Here is a 21,575-nt window from a genome sequence, read left to right on the forward strand (position 1 = left end):
ACTATTTAATCTTTAGACCTTATAAAAGAGATGGCTAACATTTTTCTGTAATAGCATAGACAAAATAAGAACTTAAATAATAATCTCATAGCTAGATTTACTTCGCCATCAGTGAAGTAAACAGTAAGTAGAAAAAACCTCCCTTTCAGACCAAAGGGAAAGAAAGTTTTTAAGTGAGAAAATAATTTTCCTCATGGGCATTGTCTACCTTAGAAATACTACTACAGAACATGCCCTGTGACTATAGACTTGTAGTTCAGGCCACCGAAGATTAGAGATGGGACACGGGCACTCCCTTGACTTGCATCCTCTGGTCTGCTTGAACACAAACCAGGAGGAAAAGAAAGCTAGGCATCAGAAGCAATGGGTAGCAGGCGTATAAATGGCTGATCTGTACAGTGATCTGCCCTCAAGGAGACCCAACAGGCCAGTCCACTGCAGTGGCTTTCAATGTGGTAAGCCTGGGCTTCAGCAGAAGTCAGCTTGTGAAGAGCCCTGGCAGCTCTGCCAAGAGTTGGATCACTGGAAATGGACCTGCCCTGGAGTCGAAGGATGCCCAGGTCAGAGCCACAGATCTTATTGGCTCTAAGCTGAAAAGCCCTTCACTCAGCCCAACTTCCAAAGTGACCACTGCAGCTGAGGGGATGGTCAAGTAGGGTCAGCAACATTGCAGGCAGAACTTTAAATTTCTTGTTAGAGATGCTCCCTGCCTTTACCTGGCCAGCTCTCCTCCCAGGCCAAGTCATGAAAGTCAACAGAGTGCCTTCCCCTAGGAGGTTCACACCTCCCTTAGGATATACCCCATGTGAAGAGATAGATAGGTCTGGGCCTCTTAACTTATAAGGCCTAAAGCCCACCAGATTATTATCAAGCCCCTTCTATCAGGTTCTTTTTGCCTCTCAATCAGAAAACTTAATTGTAGCTTAGACAGCACCTTTCTTAGCTCCTCTAATAATGACTCTGTCCTTTGTTCTAGATCCTGTCTAGCGCACTTTGGCCTCATTCCTTTGTAATCATAACCTCTACTCTACCACCAATGGCTCTACTCCCAACCTGTGTGTACTGATGGTCCTCTTCCCCACTTAATGCTGTATAGTTGTTCAAACCTGGTAAATGCCACTCTTAGGATCATTGGTTACTATCCTCACTCTGTCTTTTATGACCTTGTCTAAGGTGGTTACTGGCGCCATAAACTAGAGTGTCAATTTGTTGGGTCAACAACAGGAGTCACTGTGCACTTGCTCCTCATGTGGGATCTCTGTCCTTAATGTGCTATGCATTGTGATTTAATGCTATAACTAGTACTCAAACAGTATGTTTCACTTTGTGTTGCTATGTGGGTGCAAACTGTTGAAATCTGTATACTAAATTGATCTTCTGTATATAAAGAGAATTGAAAATGAATCTTGATGTGAATGGGAGGGGAGAAAAGCGGGAGAGGGGAGGGTTGCAGGTGGGAGGGAAGTTATGGGAGGGGGAAGCCATTGTAATCCATAAGCTGTACACTGGAAATTTATATTCATTAAATAAAAGTTAAAAAAAAAGTCATGTATAGGCTACATCATGCTGAAACTTAGGTTCTGATTAAAATTTCCATTATACTGTCTCCCTATCATACATTATATTGACTTTTATAAGCACACATAAAACAAATGGATATATAAGTAATTTAAAGTTTTTACCTGTAGAATTTCTTTTTTCCCCTCCTAATTAGTATAGAGACTTCTCTTTTATTTCACTTTTCAAGTTCTGAGACTTAACAGTGCTTAGTACATCTATTACAATTAGATCTCCGAATCTGAGGGTGAGTTCTGCATTGGTGGACTCAAACAACTACACAAGGAAAACTTTTGAAAACAAAAACCTGTATTGCATATGCGCAGATGTTTTTGGTAATTATTCAGTAAACAATAGACAACAAAACTATAGCAACAATTTATATACCATTCAAATCATTAAATTTATAAATATTCAAATTCTGATTTAATTTATGCAAGATGATGAGTGTAGATAGTATGAAATATTATGCCATTGTATATAAGGGACTTGACCATCTGTATATTTGGGTATTCAACTGAATATTTTGGGGTTCCTGGATATTGAAAGACAGTTGTACATAGTTTTCATGCAGTATTTTTTTTTTTTTGCTTCTCTTTCAATATCCAAATGCCCAATAATTGAAAAATCACCATACCTTTATGGTGCGATGTAGAATTTCAACAAATAACCTGATAAGTAAAGTTCCACTGTCCAGGAGTTTATGATTCCAAATAAGTCATCAAATGGAATTAACTTAGCCCTGAATTTGATTGGTTTACACACTAATTTTCATCCAAGATTGATATTTTAAATAATAAAGGATACTTTGAATAAATAATTTACATTATGTGTTGTTATTTATCTTTCTATTACTTACATGATCTAAATGACTTATCAGTTTGTATTTATAAGTAAAAGGGAAGACATGATCTATAAACTATTTTATTTTTTCCAAATTAAAGCTCAAAAACTTAGAGAGATTTTTAGTAATTGGAAGCATAAATTAAATAACAAAGATTTCTTCTCACCATCATCCAAATTCCAAATATTTAAAATGTCAAAGGTGAAGTGAATAGGTTAATTTTGTGAAGCTCACTTAGATTCTTTTTTGAACATAAATAGTAAGAACTTTTGTTAATAGTTGGTTCCTCAAGTGCTTTGAAAGAGAACTCCCTATTGTGATATACCTGTTCTTTTAGTTATGCATCATAACTTTTCTCCTATACATAGGAAAGTTTATATTATATAGACCTGCAAACATATCATTCTACTCTCTCCTCTTGGAAATTATTTTCGCTTAATTTTTTCATCTATGAAATGGAAATTTTCATTTTGATCTCTCAGAGTTATGGATCAAAATTATGAAGATAAAGTTATATATATATATATATATTTTATTTTTGACAGGCAGAGTGGACAGTAAGAGAGAGAGAGACAGAGAGAAAGGTCTTCCTTTTGCCGTTGGTTCACCCTCCAATGGCCGCCGCGGTAGCGCGCTGCGGCCGGCGCACCGCGCTGTTCCGATGGCAGGAGCCAGGTGCTTCTCCTGGTCTCCCAAGGGGTGCAGGGCCCAAGCACTTGGGCCATCCTCCACTGCACTCCCTGGCCACAGCAGAGAGCTGGCCTGGAAGAGGGGCAACCGGGACAGGATCGGTGCCCCGACCGGGACTAGAACCCGGTGTGCCGGCGCCGCAAGGCGGAGGATTAGCCTGTTGAGCCACGGCGCCGGCTAAAGTTATATTTTGAACTGTAGAAATATGTGATGTCATTGTATTAATAAAATGTGATAATGAAAATGTCATTAACATGACCTTTGTGTAAATTAAGAAGAATTTCATAGTATCCTAGAGTTTTTAAATTTCAATGACTTCTTGAGATTATTTGACATGGCTAACTTTCTCATCTTTGTCATTGATGATCTGGAGAAGGATGAGGTTTAATACTGTTCAAATTCACATGAAGACTGTACATAGAATTTGAACCCCTAGCCCTGTGGACTCTGTAGGGCAGATCTATTTTATTCACAAAAGCATATAAATGTTGTATGTCTACCATTATATGTTGCTTCGCACATGTAATCCTTAATGATAAAAAAATTCAAAGACTTAAGAAGCAGATAGTGCTTTATCCTTCTATTTGTTATGTTATGCTGCACGAAACTTGTCTCCAGTGTTGAATGAATTCTTTCTCTCCCTTTTTCCTCAATTACCTGTGTCTTGACTTTTTTTCCTTTACTTTCTTCTCTTGGGAAAAATTCTTCTAAGACCAGGGATATATTTACATTCACACTTATAAGTACCACCAATTATTCACTGAGTCTAGCTGGGGTCTACAGCATAAAGATAATAAAGTAATATGAATAAAATAACTAAATTAAAAGTGCACATAATGCCTTTATATCATAAAAGTAATTCTATAAATTTTATCATATCTAACTCTGATGACAACCATGTGAGAATTTTGTTCACATTTTATCAATAAGGAAATTAAAGCTTGAAGTTATGCATAGCACTGATCTCACACTGAACTGATGATAGGAGCCAAAAAAAAAGAAAAACTCAGCACTTTCCAGTGTTCTCAGCTGCAAATCTGTCATTATCTTAGTGTATTTGCTTCTATTTCCTCTGCAAACACAATTCTCTCATGTTATTTGGATTTTAAATGCTTCAATTTAAGTAAACTAAACCACACTGAAGTCAAAATCATCTTCAAGCCATATGTAATATATATTCACATACACCCTTTCATTTACACTACACAAAAATTAATGAAAAATTATGATATGTAGCTGGATTCTTTGATACCAGATTTTTTAACATTATTTTGAAAGACTTTCAAATAATATTTTAGAATATGAGATGGGCTCTGTGGTCCCTTATATTCCCATCCATTTATGGAATGAGTATGAGAACAAAATGAATCTCAGCCCTCAGACGGAAAATGTAGATCTTTCTTTTGATAGCTGTGTTAGCAAGCTTGGGAGCCTGGTATATTCATCCTGCTTCTATAGGGTTCTGTCTCTCTAAATTGCATGAAGGACTCACCACGAAGGAGTCTCCTAGTATTAGAGTATCATAACCAATTTTCACAAAAGGATAATGGTATCCATCACAGTCAAGAATAATTAAAGCAGGCCAGCGCTGTGGCGCAGCGGGTTAATGCCCTGCCCTGAAGTGCCAGCATCCCATATGGGCGTTGGCTCGAGACCAGGCTGCTCCACTTCCAATCCAGGTCTCTGCTATGGCCTGGGAAAGCAGTAGAAGATGGCCCAAGTCCTTGGGACCCTGCAGCCACGTGAGAGACCTGGAGAAGGCTCCTGGCTCCTGGCTTCGGAACGGTGCAGCTCTGGCCGTTGCTGCCAACTGGGGAGTGAACCAGTGGATGGAAGACCTCTCTCTCTCTCTTTCTCTCTCTGCATCTCCTCTCACTGTGTTACTGTGACTTTCAAACAAATAAATGAAATCTTTTAAAAAATAATTAAAGCAGTGACAATAATATGGAGAGTACATAGAGAATAAACAGGTTTGTTTTGGTCAAGACTAGTCTCCTCATTATATATAACACAAACACACGAAACATATATACCTATATATGTATATATATGTGTGTATATATATATAACATTATGTGTGTATATATACATGTATATATACATTATTTCGAAAGACTTTCAAATAATATATATATATATAATATATATGTATATATAGCCTTTTGGCTGTATATTATATATTATATATGTATACATGTATGCATGTATGCATATATACATACATGTATACATATATATTATATATTATATATATAACTGTATCTAAGGGAAGCATGTTTATATTGAAGAATGGAGGCATCACCAGCTATGGGAAAAGGCTGTTCTACCATTTTAGGCAATATAAATCTTCACTATCATCAACATCATAAGTCCTACTCATTCTCACCATCATCATGACTAACACTAGACACATGCTACATTTCTGGTACTCTTCTGAGTATTTCACTGTGTTAATTCATTCACATATCATTGCATTGCTGTGAAGTAAAACAATATGTTGTGTTCATGTTACAGAAGGAGAAGCTGAGAGACAGTGACTGGAATTGACATGTAAGTATCTTCATAGTAATGAGTGTACTCAGAGTTCAAGAATTTGCCATCTTACACAAGAGTTTTAAATACATAAACTTTCTTGTGTCCTTGTAGTGTGCTTAAATCAGACAGTAAAATTCATTAACTTGGGGACTACATTGAAGTAAAAAATATACAGTTTCTTCATCCATCAAACATTAAATTAAATGATACCTATATTATAAAGATGTTGCTTTTATATGAAATGCTGGTGCAAAATTCTTCCCCTAATAGCTGAGACTGAGATTTAGCTTTAATTTACCAAAGTAATGACTTTAATAATTAGTTTGTATGTGCGCATGTGTTTGTGTGCATGTGCATATGTGGGTGTGTCAGTATGTGTATGTGAAGGGGACAAGGAACAGCAATAATCAAAGTTGATGTTTCCTTAGAGATTAATCAAGACACTGAAAATCTTGATCAAGAGTCAAGGAGATTTTTTAATTGAAGTGTTTAATCAATTTTGCTACTGGGATAAACAATTACAACAAACATAAGAAGTGAGCCAATCTAGGGTCCAGATATATGGTTCTCTTCATATATATAATATATATATATATACATATACATATATATATATACACACATATATGTGTATGTGTGTGACTTTTTTCTCATACTACATGCCAGAGATTTTATTTGTTTGTTTTATGTATGTGTCTGAAATGGAGAGACAGAGACACAGAGATAAATTTTCTATCTGCTGATTTACTCTCCAAGTTCTGCAAAACCTGGGACTGGCGCCGGCTGAAACCAAGAGGCTGGAACTCATACCTGGGACTGTACCTGGGACTAGGCCAGACTGAATCCAAGAGGCTGGAACTAATTTTGGGTCATCCACATGTGCCGCGGACCGGCTCTCGCGTAGCCACCAGACCCGAGGGGAACGAGGGCCGAAAGCACAGGAGAAATAGAAATCGGCGAGGGGAAATGACAGACAGACACACACACTTTTTGAGTATGTTGTTGCTGCAGTCGTCTGCCTGCAGTTGTCTGCCTGCAGTTTATTGGCGGGAAAACCAGAGCTTATATAGGGAAGCTTACATTGCTGAAGACAAAGGAAATTCCAAGATTACAAAAACTTGTTAAGGCTAATGGGGTTACATGATTAACTTTACAAGAGACACAGGGAGACATTGTGGTGATGATTCGCAGTCCTACTTTTAAGAAAAAGGTAAAGGTCAGGTTACTAGTTAACCTCTCATTAGGAGAACCTGGGACAGGGGAGTTATCAGATGGTGGTGCTTGTTAGCTCAAGTTTCATATATCACCTATGTAAGATTGAATGTAGCTTTCTCATCCCTATGCTGTCTAAACTTTCTGATGACCCGGGACCTAATTTACACCCCAGCTCTCTAAAGCTAACACCTCAGCTCCCTTTGTTTTATCTTGTCTAGGGTGTGCTGTTTTTTGTCAGTGTTTAATGTCTCCTCGTAAATTGCCCTAATGACTGGTGGGCCAAAGTCTAAAGTGCTTTTTGTTGATTTTTGTGAAATGCTTATTGGCACTACTTGACTCCTTTGTTTCTAATCATGGTGCACTTGTCCTAACGCACTACGTGGCATAACTACTAAATACAAAATCACTATTAATGTTGAGACACATTGCTTTATTAACCAGCAGTAATTAGGCCTTTCACTTCTCATTACGTGCACCGAAAGTTTTTTACAACCTTGGGCTGCACAGGAACAGCTTTGAGGCCACGCTCCGTAAAAAAGCTCTCACCTCGTCCCTGCAGCGTGGACTTCCAATGTAACATTTTGCTACATGGGCGTCACAACAGCTGCTGGGCCCAGCAGTTCCCCCTTTTTTTAATTTTTAAGACGAAGTTCAAAGACCTCCTGCTGGACATCTTGCAATGAGCTAAATAGAAGTTTTAAGATTCCAGGAAGAAAAAGAATTATTAGCAAAACTACCAATGCCACTATCCCTATATATATGAGGTAGTTTTTCCAAGTTATGGGGTTTAAGTTTTTGATTTCTGTTTTTAAGCTTGTAGCTATATTTTGTAAATTTCCTATTTGTAACCTAGATTGACTAACGGCAGCTATTTCCTTTTGCAAAGCATGTAAATCATGTGTAACCTCATTATCATGCCATACACCCTGTAAGTGTGCTTTTATTTTTTCCCAAGGTTCTGAAGTATTGTATGGTAGCGGAGTAACACAGATTGACTTAAAATTACTATGACAACGAGCAGAAAACATTGTTTGCAGATTAGCAACATCCTGTCCCAAAGCCAAGACTACTTCCTCTAACACATTTATTTTTGCTTCTAATTTCTGATCTATTGCCTCTTGTGTAATTAATGCCATGGTAATATTTTTATTTAATGTATTGACATAGTGAGCAGTTTGAATTTCCTGAACTAAAGCAGTAGTTGCAATCGCAAAAGTAGTGATAATAGTAATTAAAGTAGTAATTCCTAAGATCAAGGCAGCAACAAAGCGTTTCGGACGTAAAAGCCCACTTAACAGATCTAATACTTGTAAAGCAGAATTATCATACCAATTCTCTTCTCCTAATTCAACAGGTAGCAGCACAAATGGCGGTCTACGCACCAACAGTATGGTAGTAAAATTCTTAGGCTCAGCAGAAGTAATACAATTTGTCATTTTACATGCAGCACAAGTAATTTTATATGAGCGACCTTTTTTTGTTATTTTTACAGCTTTAGTTTGAGCTAACAAGATAGCACTAGGATAAGCTACACATGCTTTAACCGTAATAGGCTGTGAAAAAGTTTGATTGGGTTGTTTTTCTAACAACATAACACTTTTACAGGTTCCCTATCCAACCACCCCACAGGCTGTACAATGGGAGGATTAGGAACATAAGCCCAATATGAAGTCCCCTCAGTTTTTGGAGTTGAAATCAAGGCAAGAAAAGCCACAAAAAGATAAGAGGTTGTACGAGGCTTCTTTTGTTCAGCGAGAAGTTCCTTGGCTTGTCGAGCTAGATGACGGATCATCGTCCAAGTGATTTTCTGCCTCTGCTGGACTATTTCCAATTTCTTCATCTGATGTTTCATGCGTTTTTTTTGTTTCTTCCAGCGTCGCTGCTTGCGGCGCTGTGCCGGGGGCCTCCCTGATGAGCCTATCTGGGATCCAGACAGGAGAGTCTGCATCCTGTGGAAAAACACAAGCATAGCCTCTTCCCGAGGTGATTAGCACATCCGGACCTTTCCACATTCCTGTTAAGAGGTTTTTCCAGAGTACTTTGGGCAGGGGGGTCTTATAAACCTCCCTGTCCCAGTGTCGTAGGGCTGCTGTAAGGCCCTTCTCATCAGCATTTAAATGATTTAAAACAAACAATGAATGAGACAATATATGATGGGGTGAGAAATAAGAATTTGCAGTTTGAAGACGCTCCAATTGTAATTTTAATGTTTGATGAGCTCTTTTAATGATTGCCTGTCCTTGAGGATTATAAGGAATTCCTGTAATATGAGTTATGTGCCATTGGGCACAAAAATTTGCAAATGCTTTAGAGATATAAGCTGGTCCATTATCAGTTTTTATTTGAGAAGGAATGCCCATAATTTCAAAACACTGAATTAGATGTTGAATAACATCTTTTACTGCTTCTCCCGTTCTAGCAGAAGCATGCACAAAATGAGAAAAAGTGTCAACAGTCACATGCACATATCCCAACTTACCAAAAGAAGACACATGAGTTACATCCATCTGCCAAATAATGTTAGCTTTTAAACCTCGGGGATTTACACCCATCTTTGGAGGATGATATACGGGGGGACAATGAGTACATTGTTTTACAATCTGTCTTGCCTGTTCTCTAGTAATAGAGAACATTTTTTGCAAAGAGGCTGCATTTTGGTGATGAATGTTATGACTATTTAATGCCTCCTGCACTGTAGCTACAATAGACTTGGTATGCATATCTGCTATGGCATTTCCTTGTGCCAGAGGCCCGGGCAATTTACTGTGGCCCCTTATATGTGCTATGTAAAACTTTGCCGTTCTTTCCCTGATTAACTTTTGTAATTGTCTTAATAAAGTAAGAATGGGTGATTTTTCTGATAAGAGAGCTGTCTCTAGAGCCGGAAATAAATTAACCACATATTTAGAATCTGAATAAAGGTTAAATGGTTGTGGAAATTTTGTAAAGGCCAAAATGACTGCTTTAATTTTCGCCTGCTGGGCAGAGGTTTTTTCACCACTTTTAACATACACACCGTGCTCTTTAGAATAAACCACAGCACAACCTGAAGATGACCCATCAGTAAAAATATTTTGAGCTTTAGCTAAGGGTTGTGGCGAAAACCAGACTGGAAATACCAATTCCACATGTCTTGCAAATTCTATAATAGGATGTTTTGGATAATGATATTTTATTTGCCCTGCATAGTTTTGCAGCGCTATGACCCAATCTTCATTATTTTGCATTAGCTCCTCTACTTGACTTTTATTGTATGGTGTGACAATAGTGGCTGGCTCTTTACCAAACAATTCTTTAGAGCGAGCTCTACCTTTGGTAATTAATAAGGCACATAAATAAGGATAATCTGCAAGCATTTTTGTCTGTGTATGAGGCAAGTGAAGCCACTCCAAGACTCCCTCCTGCCATAGGCAAGCTGTAGGCGTATAAGCTGTGGAAAATATTAACAGACTCCATGGCTTAGTATAATTTACCTGATGCACTCTTGCTTTTGATAATGCCTCTTCAACTAACTGTAAAGCCTGTAAAGCTTCCGGGGTCATAATTTTAAGTGACTTTGGATTTGAATCCCCATGCAAGATAGAATATAAGGGACTCAATTCCCCTGTGGTTATTTTTAAATGAGGTCTTAACCAATTAATGTCTCCTAATAATTTTTGATAATCATTTAATGTCTTTAACCTATCCCTTCTTATTGTAACTTTTTGTGAAATAATATAATCATCCTTTATAATTTGACCCAAATAATTTAGAGGTCGATCTCTCTGCACTTTATCAGGAGCAATAACCAAGCCATGAGCAGTTAAAGTTTGAATAGTATCATACAACAAATTATCTAATATAGCAGAATTTTTATGAGCCAATAATATATCATCCATATAATGAATTATATATGCAGTAGCATATTTTTTCCTTATAACTTGCATAGCTTTGTCTACAAATTTTTGACATAATGTAGGAGAATTTTTCATCCCTTGTGGTAAAGTGACCCACTGATACCTTCTATAAGGTTGCTTAAAATTTGATGATGGCACACTGAAAGCAAAATGCTCACAATCTGCAGGATCCAATTTTATGGTAAAGAAACAATCTTGTAGATCTATAATAATGACTTTCCATCCTTTAGGAACAGCAACCGGAGATGGCAGTCCAGGTTGCAGCGGACCCATGTCCTTCATAACTGTATTAACGGCTCTTAAATCTTGTAAGAGCCTCCATTTACCTGATTTTTTCTTTATAACAAATACTGGTGTATTCCAAGGACTTTTTGATTCTACTAAATGCCCTTTTTCTAGTTGTTCTTGTACTAGCTGCTCAAGAGCCTGTATTTTTTCTTCCGTAAGGGGCCACTGACTCACCCACACAGGTTCTTGAGTCAGCCACTGAATTTTATCTGCAAAAAGATTTTCTGCAGTGGCCCCTATAAAAAATGCTGTTCATTTAAATTATCTGCTGTTACCAACCTAACTTCCATTGCGTCCAAGAAATCTCTTCCCCATAGTGTAAATGGTAAAGAGGGAAGAACATAAGGCTGTATATAACCTTCCTTACCTTCACAAGTCCATTTTAACATTGCTGAACTTTGCAGGACACCATTAGCTGTCCCCAGTCCCAACAGTGAGGAACCTGTCTGTTGCACTGGCCAGGCGGAAGGCCAATCCGAGGAAGCTATACATGTTTTGTCTGCTCCGGTGTCAAGGAGCCCTTTAAATTTTTTGCCATTGAGATACACGACTTTGAATGGACGCTGGCCAAGATCTTGCATCAAAAATACACCCTCATCAGTGCTGCCAAACTGGCCTTGGCCCCTGTTTCCTCGTAAAATTCTGTTTGGCAGGTTTACATAAGGTAATAATAAGATTTGAGCTATCCTTTGTCCTTTGTGAATTTGAATTGTCTCTTTTAAAGGTCTGATCATTATCTTTATGTCTGCTTCAGTGTCCGCGTCTAAGACACCAGGAAGCACTTCAAAATTTTTTGCATAATTTGAACTTCTGCCAATTATTAATCCGACTGTCTGAGGCAACAAAGTTCCTTTTACATTAGTGGGCACTAAAGTTACTCCGTCCCACTTAGACACTATAATGTCTTTTGAGCTAGCTAAATCCAGCCCTGCACTACCCGGTGTTGCCCTAGGCAAATCATGCACCGTAAATTCCGGGGCTTCAGGGTTTAATTGATGTTTCTGCCCTGCTGACTCCTCTCCCTTTGGAGTGGGGCTAGGAGACCGCCCCTCATCTAGTTTTTTGCTTTCTCCTGTTTCTCTTTTTCCTTATTTAAAGGAGTCCCATCTTTATGGAACTTGGATTTACACTCATTTTTCCAATGTTTTCCCTTCTTACACCGAGGACACAGCCCCGGCGGCCCTTGCTTCTTTGAGCCTTCTTTTGAATGTTTGCATTCCCTCTGCATATGCCCTGGTTGGCCACAATTATAGCAAACATCCATGGATGATGATTTGGCGCCTCCTCCGTATGTTTTCTTAACATATGCACTAAACTTCTGACCTTTCATAGCTGCAGCATAGGCCATTCCCTGGACTATAGCTGGTGAGGCATCTAAACATGCTTTTACATAATCTTGAATAGCTCCTGTCTTTCTAATAGGCCGAATTAAATCCTGACACAGAAGAATTAGCATTTTTTGTAGCATGACAATTAGCATTTTTTCATTTTTGGTTAAAGCATGCCCCATGATTCCCCTTTACAATGATTATTTACACTTAACCAGTAAGCCTTCACTGGCGGATCTGCAGAATCCTGGTAAAAGCCGTTTCTTATTCCTGAGGAAAAGAAAGAAAAAGATTACCTGTCCTTCAAGTCCCTGTTCGGGCGCCACCTGCCGCGGACCGGCTCTCGCGTAGCCACCAGACCCGAGGGGAACGAGGGCCGAAAGCACAGGAGAAATAGAAATCGGCGAGGGGAAATGACAGACAGACACACACACTTTTTGAGTATGTTGTTGCTGCAGTCGTCTGCCTGCAGTTGTCTGCCTGCAGTTTATTGGCGGGAAAACCAGAGCTTATATAGGGAAGCTTACATTGCTGAAGACAAAGGAAATTCCAAGATTACAAAAACTTGTTAAGGCTAATGGGGTTACATGATTAACTTTACAAGAGACACAGGGAGACATTGTGGTGATGATTCGCAGTCCTACTTTTAAGAAAAAGGTAAAGGTCAGGTTACTAGTTAACCTCTCATTAGGAGAACCTGGGACAGGGGAGTTATCAGATGGTGGTGCTTGTTAGCTCAAGTTTCATATATCACCTATGTAAGATTGAATGTAGCTTTCTCATCCCTATGCTGTCTAAACTTTCTGATGACCCGGGACCTAATTTACACCCCAGCTCTCTAAAGCTAACACCTCAGCTCCCTTTGTTTTATCTTGTCTAGGGTGTGCTGTTTTTTGTCAGTGTTTAATGTCTCCTCGTAAATTGCCCTAATGACTGGTGGGCCAAAGTCTAAAGTGCTTTTTGTTGATTTTTGTGAAATGCTTATTGGCACTACTTGACTCCTTTGTTTCTAATCATGGTGCACTTGTCCTAACGCACTACGTGGCATAACTACTAAATACAAAATCACTATTAATGTTGAGACACATTGCTTTATTAACCAGCAGTAATTAGGCCTTTCACTTCTCATTACGTGCACCGAAAGTTTTTTACAACCTTGGGCTGCACAGGAACAGCTTTGAGGCCACGCTCCGTAAAAAAGCTCTCACCTCGTCCCTGCAGCGTGGACTTCCAATGTAACATTTTGCTACATGGGCGTCACAACAGCTGCTGGGCCCAGCACACATGGGTTCCTTGATTTTGTTCCAGGATTCTCTCTCTCTCTCTCTCTCTCTCTCTCTCTCTCTCTCTTTCTATGTGTGTGTGTGTGTGAGTGTGTGTGAGTGTGTATATATAAAATTTCAGATATATGTATATATATATATATATACACTCTCTGTATATATATAAAATTTCAGATATATACATAATATTTTAAATATGTATATATATATATATATATATATAGCCACTACTGATGTCAAAATGATGCCCTCCCCCAGCCAAATGCCATGTGCCATTGTGGGGTGATGGGGAGAGAGAAACATTCTCTTCTTACTGGGTTAGGCTGGTACGCTCTTGCCCTAGGGCTCCAGGCCAGACTCAGAGACAGTATACTCCACCAGGCTCTCACTCCAGTTATATCACCAGTAGCACAGGCTGCTGCAGTCTGGTCTTACCTTGCTCTCCAAAGATGGTGCTTCCTCTTTCTCTCAGCTGTGAGTGTTGTGTATTGTGTCCAAGCTCATTGCTGCATGTCTACACCTTCCACGATGATGCATGATGTCTCTCTTTCTTCTGTAGAATTCCCACTTCAGATTTCTCCCCAAATTTCTCCTGGAAATGAAATTACTCCACCTGTATCCTGTTGTTTTTCCCTAGCCTAAAGCAACACATACTTTCCCTATTCCACCATCTTCAAACTCCTATTTAGTTGTTTGTTAGTCTGATGCTTAAATACAGATTCCCAAGATAGATTTTTTAAGCAAAACTATTTATCCTCAGAAATTTAGACATTGGTCTACAGAATAAATTTGAAACATTAAGTCAAAGAAGCGTTGGTAAAAGTCATGTAGGAGTAAGTTTTCTTAATCATGACTGGTAAGTGAGTAAATTACAATTCTACTTTAGAAGTAGAACTGTCAGCCTTCAAAACCCTCATGTTATTTTCAAAGCATCTTGACATAGAACTAAAGACTTCTTTCATTCAGAGCTTCCCATAACTGTATGTTTATTAATAATGATAGTTATGATAATTGATTTCATATTATGATCCAGAAACTACACGCTATGGACTGAACTATGCTGTCCCCCAAAATTTATAGGCAAAAGACATAATCAGCATTGTCACTGCATTTGCAAATAGATCATTTAAGGAAATAATCAGGGTTAAAAGAGGAAATAAGACAGAGATGTAATCCAATATTAGGGGTATTTATGTAGGAGGAGACCAGGAATGCCTGAATGCAGAGCAAAGGGCATATGAAGGCACTGTGAGAAAGTGACCAACCTGAAAGTCTAGAAGAGAGACCTGATCAGAAACCAGTCCTGTTGGCACCACACTCTTGAACTTCCAACTGTAAGATGTTAAATTCCACATGCTGGCTGTTATTTTTACCAAACACTGTGGCATTTGTTTACAGCATCCTTAGCAGACTAAAACACTATTTGGATAAAATAACTATTTTGATCTTTACAAATGTTTAATTGCTATCAGTTTTTTTTTCTTTTGTAAATCAGATTTAGAGTTACTAAGCAATGTCCTTGGGTCATAAAATTAATGAGAAAGAAATCTTGAAAATTCCACCACCAACTCCACTGTACAAAAGAAAACTAATAAATGCATATCATTGATTGTTCCTTAATAGGAATTGACTAAAACGGTTTGAACACTCTCATCAGCTTGAATAAACTTTAGGCAATTTTCTCTGATTATAGGCTCCTGACCTCCCTTTTCTTAGAACATTTACTTCAGAATATTTGCAATTGTAGGTCCTTTCTCTGCTCATTTAAAAAGTATGCAAATTTTCTCCCAGCATCTTACTAGTTTAACAAGCAAGAAAATGTCTTTTTCTATTACCTGGGAACAATCTCTTTGAAATGTAACCATTGAAATTAGTGGTGCCCTTATTTTCCAATTGCTGCAGGAGGGCAGGAGACTACCTTGGAAGAACACGAATTAGCAAATGCAGACAGACTTAAAACAAAATTTGCAAACCCAGGAATAGTCCAATGGCTATCCACATCCCATTTCCCAAACTCCCTCTAAAGATATTTCACTTTTTCATTAGCTCAGTCCAATACTCCACAGTTCTATTCAGTGGAGTTGAGTTCAATCTTTCTTCTTATTATAATAGGCTTGACTTTAACTTTCTCCAGTGCAACTTTCACTTAGGTGGAATTTAAAGGACCTGGAAACTAAATGCTTAGGAAAGAATGCCAAAAATTTTAACATTTTCCAAAATAGGAAGAGGCCAGTAACACAATGGAAAGAGCCTGGGATGCATAAAACTGGATATTTGTGCTCAGAGACTGTCAGAAGTAATTGTTCAGGTATTTAAGTCATTGAAAAGTAGAGCAGAAAGCACTGGTTTCCCCTATATGTAACTCAGTTTGCATTTCCCAGAGGTATGCCCTGAAGTAAGGATTCAAGTGCAAGTAGCTTGCTTAGTATGTGAAAGAAACACCAAAAGGGGAGAAATGAGACTAGGAGTAAAGGCAGTCAAGAAAGATTGCTTTCAATCTACCTATTATTGTGGGGGACTGGTTGATAGTTTCTCATGCAAACTTTAGAATATGGCATAAAGCACATCACACAAACCATGAAGCAGTATTTGTGTATCAACTCCTTCTAGATGCTGTTTCAGAGTTGCGGTGTTGATTCTCAGCACTTTTTTCTTACAAACAGACAGGCTCAGGCCTTACTGTGGGAGGAGCATGTAGGGAAGGCAAAGGAAATGCTCAGGAAATATAATTCATATGTTAGCTTTGAAGAAGCTTGCATTAAAATTGTAAGGTTATTAAGGGTGGGACAAGCACAGGGTCAACTGTGCTGTAATAAAATATACTGCTTCTAGAAAAGGACTCACGGTCAAAACATTTAGGAAGGAAACTGGACTATACACACAAAAAAGTTTATCTGACTTCTCAGATATTTTAGGATGTGGATGTGAATGTACATTGTATTATTTTAACATGAGAAATATGATGTTTAAATTCCCAAACTGCAGGGAATTCCAAGATGGTTAAATAGGGAAAAGACGCACTGCTTTAGATGAGGGAAAAATAGCAGAAAAAAATGGAGGAAGTGCACTTCCAGGGAGGAGATGGAGAGAAATCTGCCGTGGAAATTCTACAGAATGAAAAGGGATGCTATAGATCAGTGTGGGAAATGCAGACACATTGCAATGTGCAGAGACACAACACATGGACTTGTAGCAGAAAGATGGAGGATATGCCAGCTTTGGAGACTGAAGTGAGACCAGGACTTCAGCAGCCTGTGCCACTGGTGATTTTGTCAGAGGGAGAGGCCTGGTGGAGCTCACTGTCTTTGAGTCCAGCGTGGAGCCCCAGAGGAGGAGGCAGGGTATCTGCCTAACCCAGCAGAGTGCGGGTTGGGGAGGGACTATGTTTTTTTTTCCTCATTCCCACACAAGTGTGCCCAGCAACCAGTGGGAAGAAGGCGCCATTTGACACAAGTAGTGGTTGCAGTGGTTTTTGTGCAGTGTGTGATCTGGATATTTTAATAGAGGGGAAAAAAAACATTTTTCTCACTGACTCTGAATCTAGCTGGGAGGGTCGGCATGGAACTGGGTACCTTGTAGGACTATGATGTGCCCCAAGCCTATCAACATATTGCAGGCTCTGGGGCTCCAACCACCAAAGTAGAGCACCCACAGGCAGCTGGCCATGGGAACATCTCTGCCTCTCTGTAGATGGGACAGGCTAGCTGGTTAGAGGGGTTTCTCTGCACCAGATGACTGTGGAAACCTTGTGTGCTGAGACTGTGGGAACACTTTGCACAATAGGGAGCAGGTTTTGTAGCTAGGTGTCTGGGCAATCCCTGGGTCCAGAGCCAGAAGCTCAGAGCTCCCTGATTGCCTGGAGAGGGTCATTGCAGTGGGATTTTTGCTCATGCTGAGGATGACACAAATCTTTTGTGTGGTTCATGTGACAGTGAGGGTGAGTGTTGCATCCACTGTGGACTAATCCTAGGCATTGGTCAACTTGGAAGCAAGTCAGTGAGGGTGTGATTATGCCAACAGAGATGATTATATCCTTTTCCCTGCTGACAATAGAGGAGATCTACTAGGCCCAATTTGGATATCACCCTGGATATTTGTCTCAACCTGGAGCACTGACTAGAGCTCCATGACCAAACCCAGCACATACCACTGGGTATTCACTGAAAGAGTAGACACTCCACTAAGCCAGAGAGGTATGGTTCAAAGATAACCTCAATCAGAGACGAAAACCAACAAGCATTCCCACAACTGCTTAAAAATAAATGCAGAAATTCAAGAAACAAGAATAAGGAAGTGACTTATTAAATGACTCTCCCAGAGGAACACAACACTCAATTTTAGAATGTGAAGACAAAGAGATTGATGAAATGCCTGAACAGGAATTCAAATGATTGCACATAGGATTACTCAGAAGGAATGAGAAATAAATTTACAAGTTAAAGAAAACCAAACATAACATGAAGGACTTGTTTTCCCATGAAATTGAGAAATCAAACTGAAATACTAGATGAAGAATTCAATGTACCAAATAAAAAAATACAATGGAAAGCCTTAACAATAGACATGGTGTGGCAGAAGAAAGAACACGTGAGCTAGAGGACAAATCATTGGAAATTTCTGTCCTCCCCCATAAAATTAAAAAAACTAAAAACAATGTTAAGTTTTATATGATACTTTCAAAAAAATCCCCAAATGTTTTTCATTGGTCCTTTTAATATATCATTAAGCTAATACATTTGTAAAATGTTACAAATGAGAAAAATGACATCTATATTTGTGGTATCTGAAAGGACAAAGCTGTCTACAGAGAAAATTGACATATTGCATAAATACTGAATATTGACATATTAAACACGTATTATAAAACTCCTGATTAGGATGCAATATACTTTTTAAAATTTCTTCAGCAGATATACAAAATTTTATGTATTTAAAGTATACAGTTTCAATATATAGATACAATGTGTAATGTCCAACCAGTGTAAATGTATTCATTTCCTCAAACTTTTAAGACTTCCTTATGGTGAAAATATTCAAAGTCTTATCTTTTAGTGTTTTATAGTAATATACAGTACATTAATATTTTTATAATAACCCTACTGTGCAATAGAACCCCAGAACTTCTCATTTTTCCTTTGCGATAGCTTACTATCTATTTTCCCTCACATCCCTCTCCTCTTGTCTCACTACCCCAGCCTCTGGAAACAATCATTTTATTTTTAATGTCTATGAGATATCCTTTTTAACATGCTATATATGGGTAACATCATGCAATACCTGTACTTCTATGGTTAGTTTATTTCGCTTAACAGAATGACATCAAGTTCTATATGTTATTGCAAATGAAAATATGTAAACCTTTTGTGGCTCAGTGTTACTCCATTGTGAATGTGAATGACATTTTATTTTTCCTTTTTTAAAAAAGATTTATTTTATTTATTTGAAAGACAGAGTTACAGAGAGAGGTAGAGACAGAGAGAGAGAGGTCTTCTATACACTGTTTCAATTCCCAGATGGCCGCAATGGCTGGGCCTGTGCCAATCCGAAGCCAGGAGATTCTTCTGGATCTCCCACATGGGAGCAGGGGCCCAAAGACTTGGACCATCTTCTGCTGCTATCCTAGGACATAGTAGAGAGCTGGATCAGAACAGGAGCAGCCGGGACTAGAACCGGCACCCATATGGGGTGCCAGCACTTCAGGCCAGGACTTCAACCCACTGGGCCACAGCATTGGCCCCACATTTTCTTTTTCCTTTAATCAAAGGATAGACAGTTGCTTTGTTTCTATTTCTGCTCATTTGTTAATAGCACTGCAATAAATATGGGACTGTAGATGTGTCCTTGAAAGGCTGATTTCACTTCCTTTAAGTATATATCCAGTAGTGAGATTGCTAGAAGTTCTCCTTTTTGGTTTTTGGAGCAATCTCCACATGGATTCCCAAATGGTGGTACTAATTCTATTTCCATCAATAGTAAGAAAGGATTCCTTTTCTTCCATTTTCACCATTATTTGTTCATTCTTCCATTTGTTGTTGCTTAATCTAGCTGGAGTAAGGTGATATTACACTTGGAAGTAGATTTGCATTTCCTTGATGATTAGTGATGAGCATTTTCTCATATATCTGTCCACAATTTATATATCTTCCTTTCAGAAATGCCTGTTTAATTCTACTGACCATTTTAATTTTTTATTTGCCATACAGTTAATTATATAATTATATATATATATATATATATATATATATATATAGGCAGAGATAGACAGTGAGAGAGAGAGACAGAGAGAAAAGTCTTTATTCCATTGGTTCACCCCCCAAATGGCCGCCATGGCCGGCACACTGGGCCGATCCGAAGCCAGGAGCCAGGTGCTTCCTCCTGGTCTCCCACGCAAGTGTAGGGCCCAAGCACTTGGGCCATCCTCCACTGCACTCCCGGGCCACAGCAGATAGCTGGACTGGAGAGGAGCAACCGGGAGAGAATCCGGCGCCTCAACCGGGACTAGAACCCGGGGTGCCAGCGCCACAGGCAGAGGATTAGCCTAGTGAGCCGCGGCATCAGCCATATATTCTTTTTTTAAAGATTTACTTATTTATTTGAAAGTCAGAGTTAGAGAGAGAGAGAGAGAAGTATTCGATTCACTGTTACACTCCCCAATTGGCCGCAATGGCCTGAGCTGTACCGATCCGAAGCCAGGAGCCAGGAGCTTCCTATGGGTCTCCGATGTGGGTGCAGGGGCCCAAGGACCCAGGCCATACTTCACTGCCTTCCCAGGCCATAGCAGAGAGCTGAATCAGAATTGGAGCAGCTGGGTCTTGAACTGGCGCCCATATGGGATGCTGTCACTTCAGGCCAGAGCATTAATCCACTGCACCACAGTGCAGGCCCCGATTATATATTCTGGTTATTAAACCATGTGGCATGTATAACTTACAAATATTTGTCACATTTTTAAGTTGTCTTTTCACTCTGTTCACTGTTTCCTTTGCTATGTGAAAGCTATTCACATTGATGACATCTCATTTGTCTATTTTTTTCTTTTCTTTCCTGTGTTTTCGGATCTGATCCAAACAGAAAAAAAAAAAAAAAAAAAAAAAAACTTTTCCAAGTATAATGTCTTAAAGTGTTCTCCCTATTTTTCCTCTAAGAGTTTCAAAGTTTCAATATTAGCTTTAGAACTTAAATTCAGTTTTAAGTAGATTTCAGTACATGATTAAATGTAGGGATCTAATTTAAAGTAGATTCAGTTTCAGGTCTAGCATTCATGTATTCAGCCCTCTTGGGTTGATATTTGTTGAAATAGGCAGGAGTATAGTTTCATTTCTCTGCATATCCAGTTTTCCTGGCACCATTTATTGGTAAATTCTTTTAATGAATGCTTTTTGTACGTTTGTTGAAAAGTTTTGGTTGTAGGGGCTGGTGACATGGCTCACTTGGTTAATGCTCTGCCTGCGGCACCAGCATCCCATATGGGCACCAGGTTCTAGTCCTGGTTGTTCTTCTTCCAGTCCAGCTCTTTGCTGTGGCCCGGGAGGGCAGTGGAGGATGGCCCAAGTGCTTGGGTCCCTGCACCCGCATGGGAGACCAGGAAGAAGCACTTGGCTCCTGGCTTTAGATTGGTGCAGCTCCGGTCGTGGTGGCCATTTGGGGAGTGAACCAAAGGAAAGACCTTTCTCTCTTTTTCACTGTCTATAACTCTACCTGTCAAATGAAAATAAAAAAAAAAAAAGTTTTGGTTGTAGACACATGGGTTACATTCAAGATCTCTATTTATGTTACATTTTTCTGTATATTTCATTTTATAACAATATCATGCAGTTTTAATTATGATAACTTTATATTTTAAAGTCAGATTGTATAATGTTCATTATTCTTTTTATCAATATTGTTTTGCTTATTTGGGGATGTTTGTGTTCTATACAAATATATTTATTTCCAATTC

Source organism: Lepus europaeus, chromosome 7 (assembly GCF_033115175.1).
Source record: "Lepus europaeus isolate LE1 chromosome 7, mLepTim1.pri, whole genome shotgun sequence".
In the NCBI taxonomy this organism is placed as follows: domain Eukaryota; kingdom Metazoa; phylum Chordata; class Mammalia; order Lagomorpha; family Leporidae; genus Lepus; species Lepus europaeus.